Raw genomic sequence first — 14,773 nt, 5'->3', positions numbered from 1 at the left:
TACCATTTTGAGCATTTTCGTTTCCAACAATTGGTCTATTCACCAACTTAATGCTAAGAATGCCTTCTTACATGGACATTTAGTCAAAACCGTTTACATGCATCAACCATTAGGTTTTCGCGACCCTCATAAACCGAATCATGTGTGCTTGTTAAAACGATCGCTATATGGTCTCAAGCAAGCCCCTCGTGCTTGGTACCAACGTTGTGCAGACTTCGTATCCACTATTGGTTTCGTCAACAGCAAAGTCGATTATTCGTTATTTTTTTATCGTCATGGGAACATCACGGCATATCTACTATTATATGTTGACGACATTATATTGGTTACTTCATCTAACGTCTTGCGTTGTAAACTTTTAGAACTTTTGGGCAAAGAATTCGCGATGAAGGACCTTGGTCCTTTGAACACATTTTTGGGCATATCTGTTTATCATACCACTGAAGGTTTATTTCTCACACAACAAGCTTATGCCCAAGATATCATAGCACGAGCAAGTATGCTATTTTGCAATCCTTGTGCTACACCTGTCGACACTTTAGGCAAACAAAGTGCAACCCTTGGAACTCCGTACTCAAAACCAACACTTTATCGAAGCCTAGCTGGTGCTTTACAATATTTAACCTTCACCCATCCGGATATCTCTTACGCGGTGCAACAAATTTTTTTACAAATGCACGCACCTTACATATCTCATGTACATGCTCTCAAACGCATTATCCGATACATACAGGGTACGATTTCCATGGGACTTCATATCACGCCATCTTCTTTGCGTGACTTAGTGGCATTCACTGACGTCGATTGGGCAGAATGCCCAGACACTAGATGATCAACTTCAGGTTATTATGTATATCTAGGCGATAATCTATTATCTTGGTCATTAAAGCGACAACCCATTGTGTCTCGATCCAACGCTGAAGCTGAATATAGAGGAGTAGCGAATGTTGTAGCGAAAGTTTGCTGGCTACGAAATCTATTAATGGAATTATGTTGTCCTCTTCACAAAACCACGCTTGTATTTTGCGACAACATCAGTTCCATTTACTTATCTGGGAACCCAGTTCAACACCAACGCACTAAACACATTGAACTTGATATACATTTTGTACGAGAAAAAGTTGCTCGGGGACAGGTTCGCGTTTTACATGTTCCAACACATTTTCAGATAGCAGAAATTTTCACTAAAGGCTTACCAAGAATATTATTCGAGGAGTTTCGATCCAGTATGTGCATTCGATCTCCGAACGCTTCAACTGCAGGGGCGTAATAGTGTATAGTCAGACTTAGTATTATGTAATGTACATGTATCACGTGTTTGTATATCACTGACACAGTATGTAGTCCAGAATATTAGAATAGTTAGTTAGCTACAATAGTGGACAATTAGCTTATCTCAATTGTGTATAAATACATGTATTTGTCAATCAATAAAGTCATTCACAGAATTATTATTTACACATACGAACACATAGAGAAAAATAATCACATTCTCACTAAGCTAAAATTATGAAAAATACTTAGATTAATTAAGATATAAAGGAAAAAATTACTTCATCCATTTTAAAATAAATGTTCACCTTACTATTTTTATTTGTCCCAAAATAATTGTCCAGTTGTAAAAAAAAATAATTATTAAGTATCATTAAACTCTCTAATATACCCTCATTTATTACTCCCAGTCACTCAAATTTTATGTAATTTCAGTTAAATAACATTTATCATATATATCTTAAAGTCAACCAGTATATTTGATATTGCTCGGTTTACACATATTTATCTCGCAATATTGGGTTCCATTTATGTTCGTTTCGGTTCATATTTGAAGATTTAGAGTTTATTATTATTGAAGATTGCATTTTATGGATTGAGGTTGATATTGGTAATGTTTTGGGTGATTATTACTTGTTACGAACTAGGGATCAAGCATGAAGTTCAAGTTATTTTTAAGTCAAAATCAGAGTTTCGGGTCTCCCTTTCACGAGATTTGACCTCGCGTTCGCGAGGTAGACATCGAAATTTTTCGAAACGCGACATAATAAAAAGCGAACGCGAACCCCATTTTTCAGGAGCCCGCCGTCGCGGTATCATCAAAGTAAAAACCCTCGCGTTCGCGAGGGTGTTTGGACGGGAAATTTGGGGTTTTTAACCCTATGTCGAGCATCATTAGTTCATAATTCATTTTATCTTTTTCAATACGTAAAATTGGGCGATTTGAGTGTTCTAAACACCATTCTTCATCAAATCAAGAAAGAATATCATCAAGACTTGAAGATTGTATCATATAACATCGTTAGTACTCTAGTTTTCAATTATATTAGTGATTTTATGATGAATTCTATTATTTTCAATTGTGTGTTTGAATATCTATGAACATAGTTGGCTAAATCCTTTAAAGTTTGCTTAGATGTGAAACTATTATGGTTGGATGGTTCTATGTTATGAATTATTATGTTTGATTGATTGAAGTATAATTGAGCTCCATTATTGTGATTGTTTGTTGTTTTAATTTAATTAAATGGGTTATTGACTAGTTATTATGAGATAATTGGTGATAAACAACTTGTAATTTAACACTTAGGTGATCTAGACGTTGCATGTGGGTGTAATTGGTAATTGAATGGTAAACAGAATGTCATAGTCGTGTAATTGCATTGAGTGATCTTTGTAATTAGGATTTTATGTGAATTTAATCGAGGTTGAATCTCAATAACTTAATCTTTAAATAGTTTGATCTTTTGAATGAGATTAATGTAGGTTAGCCAAATTTGATTGATTGGATTATAACTTATTAGACATTTAATTGGCTTTAACTGTAAAGAACAATCCACCATAATTGGGAACCATGTGAGTGAACATTGCTCTCTTTCACTGGTATTCGCTCATTTTAATTTTCGCATTTTAGTTAATTAAAAATCCAACCAATCCAACTTTTTCTTAAAACAATTATTAATTAATTTAATTCTAAACAACTGCTCTCTGTGGATGAATCTGAATTTGCTACATTCTTTGGTACATTGGTCATGAATAGTTGTCTGATTCGTGTGTTAAAAACCATTTAGTTTAATACAATAAATTTAGGTTTAGTTTTACAACATTAATATTTCAATGAACTTTAGAATGGAGGGAGTATAAGAATATTAACTTTTATTTTAAAGCGCATATTTTTAGAATGATTCCTTGGAGTAACAAATTCTTTATTAAAGTATATAAAGTAATTAGTAACTAATATAATATATGATATTCATTGATAACATATATCTGTGGTTAGGACCTGGATACGTGTGAGTGAGAGAGAGGGATTTTTAGAGATCAACGACGTTAACATATTGATCTGGTTACTGTGATGAACCCTAGTCGAAATGATGATATCGAGAGGCAGGTTATGGCTGATGATCGGAGTCTAATCGTCGGCGAGGGAGAAACCCTACACGGACTGTAGGTAAAAGCCTTAGATAAGAGGCTAAGGTCGTACCTCATAATAGATAGAGGATGTATTAGATCATTATGAAATATCATGGTAGTATGGGGTACTTCTCTATTTATAGAGACTGAATTAGAGTTTAAGAGGAAAGTCAGTGGACATTCAATAAGCCAAACCCAAGTGTGAGTTTGATATGAACGAGGAAAACAAACCCGCATTTTGCTGCTGGGTGATTTTGATCGGTTAACGGTCGGTGATTTTGGAATGTCAAATTACCGAAATACCCCCAAAGTTGGTGGTCGAACAACTAAACGTTAAAAGAATAAAGGAATGAAGTAGGAAGTAGGAAGTAGGAAGTAAGTAAAAGGTATAAAAATAACTTTGCTGCATGGTGATTTTGATCGGTTAACGGTCGGTTCATTTAATGTTTAAAAAATGGATAACGGTCGGATAATTAAACGTTAGAAAAATAAAGTTATGAAAATTGAAGAAAAAAGGAAGTAAGAAAGGTAATAAAAAATTTATCTCGTTGCGAGTTGGTTTTGACCGGTTAACGGTAAGGGTCCGTTGATTAAACGTTTAAAAAATAATAAATAAAAAATGAAGTAAAAAATAAAAGATAAAATGACCAAAATACCCCTGAAGTTGAGGGTATTTACTTTATCGCCATCATGAACAATAAAATGCTCACCAAGATTAGTATTAGTTATTATATATACACAGATTTGCAGTTGTACATGAGTGGTAGTGGCCTGCCTCTAACACACTTGAGGTCAGGAGTTCGACTCCACTCCAGGGCAACAATTAATGCAATTCTATCCCTGCCATGTAAGGATCCACCCATGGCACCTTTCCCACATTGTGTTGGGGGGTAAGGGGAGGGGGTTTTACTTGGCCGTGCCCTTGGATCGGTTCAAGGTTTCCTCCCGAGCAGCGATAGGGGGCGGGTTAATATCACTGCATCGGCATAGTCGAAACGGGAGATGATCGCAACGGGTGGTTAAGTCCCCCTCGGGTGATCCCAAATTCGCTGTTCTAAAAAGTTATTATATATACACACATCATCATTCATATTCATATATAGTAATAGTAATATATTATATATACAACTTTAAAATGGAAAGAATTATAAAAGTAACAATCTTTTCAAAGCTGATATTTTTTGAATGATTGGCATTTTGCCTGTTATATTTGACTGTAACTTAGAGCCTAAATTGAATTTTCCAGCCACGATAACAACTCATGAAAATTTGATTCTTACTATTTTCATGGCGACTCATACCTTTTTTTAAACTATTTTTTTTGGCCGGAAGTCCTTTCAAAAATAATTTATCTATTCATAGAACATTGAGAGGGAGTACTTACTCTACTCTTAGAGTGTTTCATTCTGGATGGAGAAATAATTTATCTTTATTTTATGATAAAGGAAGGATTATCTACATTTTATCTTCCTCGTACCTCACTTATGTGTGATAGAGTTTTGTTAGTGTTGGTGTGTGCTAATAAATTGATTATTTATTTGATTATAAATTATAAATATTAAATATTAATTAAATATAACTATAAATAAAAATATAAATGTAATAAAGTGATACAAATAACTAATAATTAATATCAATAAAATAATAATAATAGTATTGATTAATTAATTAATATTAATAATATAATAATTAATAATAATATATAATGTAAAATATTGTTCCTGTTATAAAATATCTAGATTGTGTTATAAAATATCTAGATTGGATGTTAATTTTATTATTATTATATTTCTTGCATAGTAATATTTTATACTATAAATAGACATGTATGGTAACCATTTAAGGTGCACCATTTCTCTTGAAATATCAATATCAATATTTCTTCTCTCCTTCTTCTCTCTTTCTCTCTCTTTGTTCTTATAACCATTAAAGGTAGTTATAAGCCTACTGAATTATAACACGTTATCAGCACGAAAAGCTTAGTGTAATTAAAAGATATCTCAAACGATCACGAATCACTAATCAAGGTATGAAATTATTAATAATTTTCAGACTCGAATATATCAAATTTTGGACTACTAACATTTATATTTATGTTATTTAAGTTATATATGGTCGGTTATACCACCTGAATTATATTTCTGTAATCTAACTTTTACTAACTTCACTAACATTTATATTTATGTTATTTAAGTTATATATGGTCGGTTATACCACCTGAATTATATTTCTGTAATCTAACTTTTACTAACTTCACTAACATTTATATTTATGTTATTTAAGTTATATATGGTCGGTTATACCACCTGAATTATATTTTCTGTAATCTAACTCTTATTAACTTCACTAACATTTATATTTATGTTAATAAGACCTCATGATTGTACGCAACACGTCATTTGACAACACGGTACTTTATGTACGCAACACGTCATTTGACAACACGGTACCATGGGTCGAGATTAATTCCGATCAATACGAATACGACGGGGTCTTTATATGTTATCTAACATTTATGATTACTTATGCAATTAATCATTATTTATTTCATGCATACTAATGTTTATTCTTAAATTTATAATTTTAAAAGTTAAAATAAAAAAATAGTTTGTTTTTTTATTAAAAGTAAATCTTAAAAGTTAAAATAAGAAAAAGTAGTTTGTACTTTTATTAAAAGTAAATCTTAAAAGTTAAAATACAAAAAGTAGTTTATATTTTTATTAAAAGTAAATCTTAAAAGTTAAAATAAGAAAAAGTAGTTTGTATTTTTATTAAAAGTATATCTTAAAAGTTAAAGTAAGAAAAAAAGGGGATGGTAAAATGGAATAGTTTTTTGTCAAAAATGAAGTATTGAAAATGAAGTGGTCTCCTTCTATAACTAAAAAAAAATATATACTTTTATCAAATGAATTTTTTTGTGGCCGACAATTTCAAACACGAGTCCGTGTTTAGTTTATCAAGAATATCTCTTGCTTTGGTGAAAGGTCACGATCACGATATCAGGTGTTGTGAAAGAATTAAAAAAAATTGGTCAAGTGACCTTTTAAAAACTAGAAAAAAAATTTAAACAAAAAGTTTTTTTTATATATTTATAATTTACGGGTAACGTAAAAAAAAGGAAGTTTTTAAAAAAAAAAAAAAAAAAAAGTGTTTAAATGAGTTTTACAGAAAGGGGGAAAGCAAAGTAAAAAAAAAAAAAAAAAATTTTTTTTCCAAACAAAGGTAAATGAAAGTAGGACTTAATACAAGAAAAAAGTAAACATCTCCTAGACGTGATAAAATCTATCAATGATAAGTATTAGACTTGATGAGCTAAATGTGACAAAAATGTTTCAACATGTCTTATGTTAATTTTCTAAAATAAGTTATTATTATTCCGAGTTTAACACATATACATATGTTAATTAAAAACAACCTTTTTGTTCTTATGTAGTGTTGGGTTGCAATTTTGGTTGTATGCCATAATTCCATCCAGTAGAGTGACAATAGAAAACTTTTGATGATAATCAATAAAAAACTTTTTTCAAACTTGTCAAATGTTTTGTTAAAAACGTGACCGTTGAAAAAAGGAGGTTGAATAATAAAACTTAAAAAACAAATTATTTTTTTAAGAGTGTGCATCAAAATGGCCCGTTTAATAATGGGGAGTAAAAATATAGTCAAATTGTTTCAACGAACAAGGGTTCAATTGGATGTCTCTTAAAAAAAATCCGCGGGTACGGGTGATGGATCCAATGGATCCGCATCCACGACCCGCGGGTGCTATCCCTAATTGTGACAAGTACAAATCAACTAAAAGTCTAAAAAATAAATGCTCTTATAGGGACCAAATGTTCACAATAATTGCCTAAGCTAGATATGAAACAAATAGTTCATAAAAAAAAAGGTCGTTGTGCGTTTTCGGGATGATAGCCGAAATACACTTACAAAAGTAGGTCAGCCGTCAATTCTTTATGGCCATATCAACGTAGATCAATAAAATCATTTATGGTTTTGATAAAAGATTAATTAAAAATTAATTATTTTTTGGTCTTGGATTCTCGGTAACAAAAGCAAAGGTTGTTTTTGGTTGCCACAACAAACAAGACAGAGGTTGTTGACTTTTGTTGTTAAACATGGCACAAGTGAACAATAACAATAGATTATTGTTTTTGAAAAGAATAATGATGCGTTAATTTTATTGTATAAAATAAAATTAAAGAAAATGGTTTTCATTGATGACTATGAACAAACGCAAACAAAGTGTTTGTGGTATTTGGTGATTAAAAAAAAAAGTGCATCTAAAGCTTCTACTGAAAATAATATGCATCTAAAGCTTCTACTAAAAATTAATGTGCAAGGTACAACGTATAACTATATGGTCAAATTCATTTGAGCCTTCGGAGTCACAAGTATATGATGTATATATATATTACTCAATTAACAAAATAGTAAATCTAAATTAATTCATATGAATAGTAAAACGAAATTAATTAATTTACTATTCACATAAAAAAACGCATATGATAAAAAGCGCATCGCATATGATAAGCGCATATGATAAAAAGCGAATATGATGAAAAGCACAACGCATATGATGAAAATCGCATATGATTAAAAGCGCATATGGTGAAAAACACAGCGCATATGATTAAAAGCGTATATGGTGAAAAGGATATATGATAAAAAAAAACACATATGGTGATTTATAAAAAAAAAAAAAAAAACACATATGGTGATTAATGGAAAGCACATATGGTGATTAATGAAAAGTATATTGTAAAAAAGAATCACAAATGTTTCTTGAAAGAATTCAAGGTAAGATATATGAACCAATTCATCCATCATGTGAACCATTTTGATATTTCATGGTTCTAATAGACGCATCTAGCGGATGGTCTCATATTTGTATGTTATCAAGCCGTAATATGGCATTTGCAAAGTTTCTTGCACAAATTATTAAATTGAGAACACATTATTCTGATTACACCATTAAAAGGATGAGACTTGATAATGCTGGTGAGTTAACATCTCAAGCATTTAATGATCATTATATATCTACAGGGATTGTTGTTGAACATCCAGTTGCTCATGTGCATACACAAAATTGGTTTAGCTGAATTAATAGATAAACGCTTACAGCTAATAACTAGACAATTGATAATGAGTACAAATCTCTCAATATTTATATGTGGACATGTAAATTTACATGCTGCGACATTAATTCGCATTATACCATGTGGAAGTCGTAAATATTTTCACTTAATACTTGATTTTGGCCAAGAGCCAAATATTTTCTACCTTAAAACATTGGTTGTGCAGTATATGTTCCAATTGTATCACCACAACACAATAAAATGGTTCTTCAAAGAAAGATGATAATATATTTTGGATATAAAACATCTTCAATCATAAGATATATTGAACCCATGATGGGTGATGTTTTTACAGCACGTTTTGCTGATTGTCATTTTAATAAAACATTGTTCCCTAGATTAGGGGGAGAAATAAAAATAAAAAATAAAATGATGCTTCATGATGTGAACATCAATTAAGGTATATTGAACTCGCACAAAAGAATGTGAAACGAAAGTTCAAAAATAATGCATATGCAAGAACTTGCAAATTAATTACTTTATGCATTTACAGATATAAAAAAGTGACTAAATCATATATACCAGCGATAAATGCTCCAGCTCGAACTGAAATTCCAAAAGCTGGCAATAATGTCACCGTTGAGTCTTTGCCACGCATCAAACGTGGAAGATCAATTGGTTCCGAAGATAAAAATCCTCGAAAAAGAAAATCAGCTGATAATGAGGTAAGAGAAAGTGTTCAAGAAGAACCACAAATCAATATTCCTTCTGCAGAGGATATTGATAAATGTAAATACTAAAATTGCGATAAATTATGCAATATTATGGAACCGAAATGAAACTAAAATCTCTATGAGATATTTTCATATAATGTTACAATGACATCATGAATAAAGATGATGATCTGGAACTAAAATCTGTCATTGAATATACAAAATGGACATGATTGAGCTCAATGGAAAGGAGCAATAAGAGCTGAATTAGAATCGCTCGATAAAAGAAAAGTTTTCGGATCAATCGTTATCACTTTTAAAGATGTGAAACGTATGGGATACAAATGAATTTTTATCCGAAAAGAAATGTGCAAATGAAGTTACAAGGCAAAACTAGACTTGTAACTCAATATTTCCCACAAAGACCAGAAATGAATTAGGAGGAAAAATTATCCTCCTGTAATGGATACAATTACTTATTAGATACTTAATCAACCTGGTAGTTATTTAAATGCATCTCATGAATGTTGTTACTACTTATCTGTATGGATCACTTAATAGTGATATATATGAATATACCTAAAGGGTTAAGGTATCATAAGCGTCTAATGTAAAACCCAAGGGAATATATTCCATTAAATCACAAAGATTTCTAAGTTGGTTTATACAAACGGGACGTATGTGGTATAACCGATTAAATGACTACTTGATAAAAAAAAGGTATAAATATAAACTTATTTTGCACGTATGTTTTATAAAAACAATGTTCGGATATGAGATCGTAGTTGTTTATGTCAATGTTCTTAACATCATATGAACAAATAAAGAGATCTATGAAATCATTCAACTTCTAAAGAATTATTTTGAAATGAAAGATCTTGAAAAAACCAAGTATTACCTTGAATTGCAAATTGAGCATATGCCTAATGGTTTACTTGTACATCAAACAACTTATACCGAAAAGATTTTAAAACATTTTTTTTAAAGACAAACTCATTGTTGTTAGATCACTCAATATTGACACTGATCTATTTCATCCCTGCGATGATCATGAAAATTTTAACAGATCGGAAGTTCTATATTTTAGTGCAATTGAGGTTCTTATGTATCTTATAGATTATACAAGATCTGACATTTCTTTTGTAGTTAATTTGTTGACAAGGTTCAGCTCAGCCCCTACCAAAAGACATTGGAATGGGATCAAACAAATAGTTTGATACCTTCGGGGAACTACTGATTTATAATTATTTTATTCTAACAACTCGAAACAAGATTTGTTTGGTTATACAGATGCAGATTATTTATCCGATCTACATAAAGCTAAATCTCAAACTGGATATGTATTCCTAAATGGAGGCACCGCAATATCATGACGTTCTCAAAACAAACACTTGTTGCAACATCATCAAATCATGCCGAAGTGATTGCATTACATGAAGCTACTCGGGAATGATTTTAGTTAAGATCAATGATACAAATCATTATTGATTCTTGTGGACTAGAATGCTATAAAAGCGTAACAACTATCTATGAAGATAATACAGCTTACATAATACAAATGAAAGAAGAGTATCAAAATGACAGAACAAAACATAAATGCTGACGAGGCGCTAAAGCTATAAACGGTCTTAACGGTCATAAGTTTGATGGAAAAGAATGGTATATTGGTAAGGCTCAGAAAAAGACTGAAAGGGAATAGGAACTGAAACAACGGTTTGAACAAACCATGAAGGAGACTGTAGACAAATCATGTAGTGACCCGAACTTTTACATGTTTATATATATTAATTGAGATTGATATTTACATGATTAAATGTTTCCAACATGTTAAGCAATCAAACTTGTTAAGACTTGATTAATTGAAATATGTTTCATATAGACAATTGACCACCCAAGTTGACCGGTGATTCACGAACGTTAAAACTTGTAAAAACTATATGATGACATATATATGGATATATATATATCGTTAACATGATACTATGATAAGTAAACATATCATTAAGTATATTAACAATGAACTACATATGTAAAAACAAGACTACTAACTTAATGATTTTTAAACGAGACATATATGTAACGATTATCGTTGTAAAGACATTTAATGTATATATATCATATTAAGAGATATTCATACATGATAATATCATGATAATATAATAATTTAAAATCTCATTTGATATTATAAACATTGGGTTAACAACATTTAACAAGATCGTTAACCTAAAGGTTTCAAAACAACACTTACATGTAACGACTAACGATGACTTAACGACTCAGTTAAAATGTATATACATGTAGTGTTTTAATATGTATTTTTACACTTTTGAAAGACTTCAATACACTTATCAAAATACTTCTACTTAACAAAAATGCTTACAATTACATCCTCGTTCAGTTTCATCAACAATTCTACTCGTATGCACCCGTATTCGTACTCGTACAATACACAGCTTTTAGATGTATGTACTATTGGTATATACACTCCAATGATCAGCTCTTAGCAGCCCATGTGAGTCACCTAACACATGTGGGAACCATCATTTGGCAACTAGCATGAAATATCTCATAAAATTACAAAAATATGAGTAATCATTCATGACTTATTTACATGAAAACAAAATTACATATCCTTTATATCTAATCCATACACCAACGACCAAAAACACCTAAAAACACTTTCATTCTTCAATTTTCTTCATCTAATTGATCTCTCTCAAGTTCTATCTTCAAGTTCTAAGTGTTCTTCATAAATTCCAAAAGTTCTAGTTTCATAAAATCAAGAATACTTTCAAGTTTGCTAGCTCACTTCCAATCTTGTAAGGTGATCATCCAACCTCAAGAAATCTTTGTTTCTTACAGTAGGTTATCATTCTAATACAAGGTAATAATCATATTCAAACTTTGGTTCAATTTCTATAACTATAACAATCTTATTTCAAGTGATGATCTTACTTGAACTTGTTTTCGTGTCATGATTCTGCTTCAAGAACTTCGAGCCATCCAAGGATCCGTTGAAGCTAGATCCATTTTTCTCTTTTCCAGTAGGTTTATCCAAGGAACTTAAGGTAGTAATGATGTTCATAACATCATTCGATTCATACATATAAAGCTATCTTATTCGAAGGTTTAAACTTGTAATCACTAGAATATAGTTTAGTTAATTCTAAACTTGTTCGCAAACAAAAGTTAATCCTTCTAACTTGACTTTTAAAATCAACTAAACACATGTTCTATATCTATATGATATGCTAACTTAATGATTTAAAACCTGGAAACACGAAAAACACCGTAAAACCGGATTTACGCCGTCGTAGTAACACCGCGGGCTGTTTTGGGTTAGTTAATTAAAAACTATGATAAACTTTGATTTGAAAGTTGTTATTCTGAGAAAATGATTTTTATTATGAACATGAAACTATATCCAAAAATTATGGTTAAACTCAAAGTGGAAGTATGTTTTCTAAAATGGTCATCTAGACGTCGTTCTTTCGACTGAAATGACTACCTTTACAAAAACGACTTGTAACTTATTTTTCCGACTATAAACCTATACTTTTTCTGTTTAGATTCATAAAATAGAGTTCAATATGAAACCATAGCAATTTGATTCACTCAAAACGGATTTAAAATGAAGAAGTTATGGGTAAAACAAGATTGGATAATTTTTCTCATTTTAGCTACGTGAAAATTGGTAACAAATCTATTCCAACCATAACTTAATCAACTTGTATTGTATATTATGTAATCTTGAGATACCATAGACACGTATACAATGTTTCGACCTATCATGTCGACACATCTATATATATTTCGGAACAACCATAGACACTCTATATGTGAATGTTGGAGTTAGCTATACAGGGTTGAGGTTGATTCCAAAATATATATAGTTTGAGTTGTGATCAATACTGAGATACGTATACACTGGGTCGTGGATTGATTCAAGATAATATTTATCGATTTATTTATGTACATCTAACTGTGGACAACTAGTTGTAGGTTACTAACGAGGACAGCTGACTTAATAAACTTAAAACATCAAAATATATTAAAAGTGTTGTAAATATATTTTGAACATACTTTGATATATATGTATATATTGTTATAGGTTCGTGAATCAACCAGTGGCCAAGTCTTACTTCCCGACGAAGTAAAAATCTGTGAAAGTGAGTTATAGTCCCACTTTTAAAATCTAATATTTTTGGGATGAGAATACATGCAGGTTTTATAAATGATTTACAAAATAGACACAAGTACGTGAAACTACATTCTATGGTTGAATTATCGAAATCGAATATGCCCCTTTTTATTAAGTCTGGTAATCTAAGAATTAGGGAACAGACACCCTAATTGACGCGAATCCTAAAGATAGATCTATTGGGCCTAACAAACCCCATCCAAAGTACCGGATGCTTTAGTACTTCGAAATTTATATCATATCCGAAGGGTGTTCCGGAATGATGAGGATATTCTTATATATGCAGCTTGTTAATGTCGGTTACCAGGTGTTCACCATATGAATGATTTTTATCTCTATTTATGGGATGTGTATTGAAATATGAAATCTTGTGGTCTATTGTTACGATTTGATATATATAGGTTAAACCTATAACTCACCAACATTTTTGTTGACGTTTAAAGCATGTTTATTCTCAGGTGAATATTAAGAGCTTCCGCTGTTGCATACTAAAATAAGGACAAGATTTGGAGTCCATGTTTGTATGATATTGTGTAAAAACTGCATTCAAGAAACTGATTTCGATGTAACATATTTGTATTGTAAACCATTATGTAATGGTCGTGTGTAAACAGGATATTTTAGATTATCATTATTTGATAATCTACGTAAAGCTTTTTAAACCTTTATTTATGAAATAAAGGTTATGGTTTGTTTTAAAAATGAATGCAGTCTTTGAAAAACGTCTCATATAGAGGTCAAAACCTCGCAACGAAATCAATTAATATGGAACGTTTTTAATCAATAAGAACGGGACATTTCAAATCACGAGGGCCAAACTTGTACATAAAAGATTTAGATGATACAGTTTCAGATGAAAACCTCAGATTTTTCTCATATACTCAAGATATCGTAAAAGACAACCAGATTAAAATGAGATACGTTCAATCAACAACTCTGCTGATCTTTATACCAAAGCACTGCTAACTGCTATTTTCAGAACACACGTTCATAATATTGGCATGAGGCATGTTCAGAAGATGTAACAACTCAGGCGTTGCCTACTTGAGGGGGAGTCAACTTTATGCTGCACTCTTTTTCCCTTAGCTAAAGTTTTATCCCAATGAGTTTTCTTTAGCAAGGTTTTTAACGAGGCAGTACTAGTTATTCTCTAATAAAATTGTCATCCAAGGGGGAGTGTTATAAAATATCTAGATTGTGTTATAAAATATCTAGATTGGATGTTAATTTTATTATTATTATATTTCTTGCATAGTAATATTTTATACTATAAATAGACATGTATGGTAACCATTTAAGGTGCACCATTTCTCTTGAAATATCAATATCAATATTTCTTCTCTCCTTCTTCTCTCTTTTTCTCTCTTTATTCTTATAAC

This window comes from Rutidosis leptorrhynchoides, chromosome 2 (genome assembly GCF_046630445.1).
Source record: "Rutidosis leptorrhynchoides isolate AG116_Rl617_1_P2 chromosome 2, CSIRO_AGI_Rlap_v1, whole genome shotgun sequence".
Classification (NCBI taxonomy): domain Eukaryota; kingdom Viridiplantae; phylum Streptophyta; class Magnoliopsida; order Asterales; family Asteraceae; genus Rutidosis; species Rutidosis leptorrhynchoides.
Note: the sequence above shows the minus strand (reverse complement) of the source record.